Source organism: Pundamilia nyererei, unplaced genomic scaffold (assembly GCF_000239375.1).
Source record: "Pundamilia nyererei isolate P.nyererei 1_Seehausen unplaced genomic scaffold, PunNye1.0 scaffold00075, whole genome shotgun sequence".
Lineage (NCBI taxonomy): Eukaryota > Metazoa > Chordata > Actinopteri > Cichliformes > Cichlidae > Pundamilia > Pundamilia nyererei.
This window is the reverse complement of record NW_005187476.1, coordinates 1,852,827-1,853,132: the sequence shown is the minus strand read 5'-3', so window position 1 is coordinate 1,853,132 and position 306 is coordinate 1,852,827.

Below are 306 nucleotides of genomic sequence, written 5' to 3'. Positions count from 1 at the left end.
AGATAGTGATGTTTTTCAATGACTCATCCAGTGTGAAGGGGAAGGTCTCTTGCGTTCCAGGATTTCTTGCTCGCTGAAGAACTGTCACCTGACAGAATTGAGGGAAAGGGGGGAAAATGAGCGACTTACTCTGCGATCTCTATTCTTCAAACAATAGTCCAGTCATATAAGTCTCATTATATTCACTGAACTGTAGAATCATACCAGAGCTGAAGTTGAGGTGTCAAGGATAATATCTGTGGCTTGAGAAAGCTCTGATTTGGAAACATGAATGGCCTGGCCTCCAGAGGTCAGAGCTATGTCTTT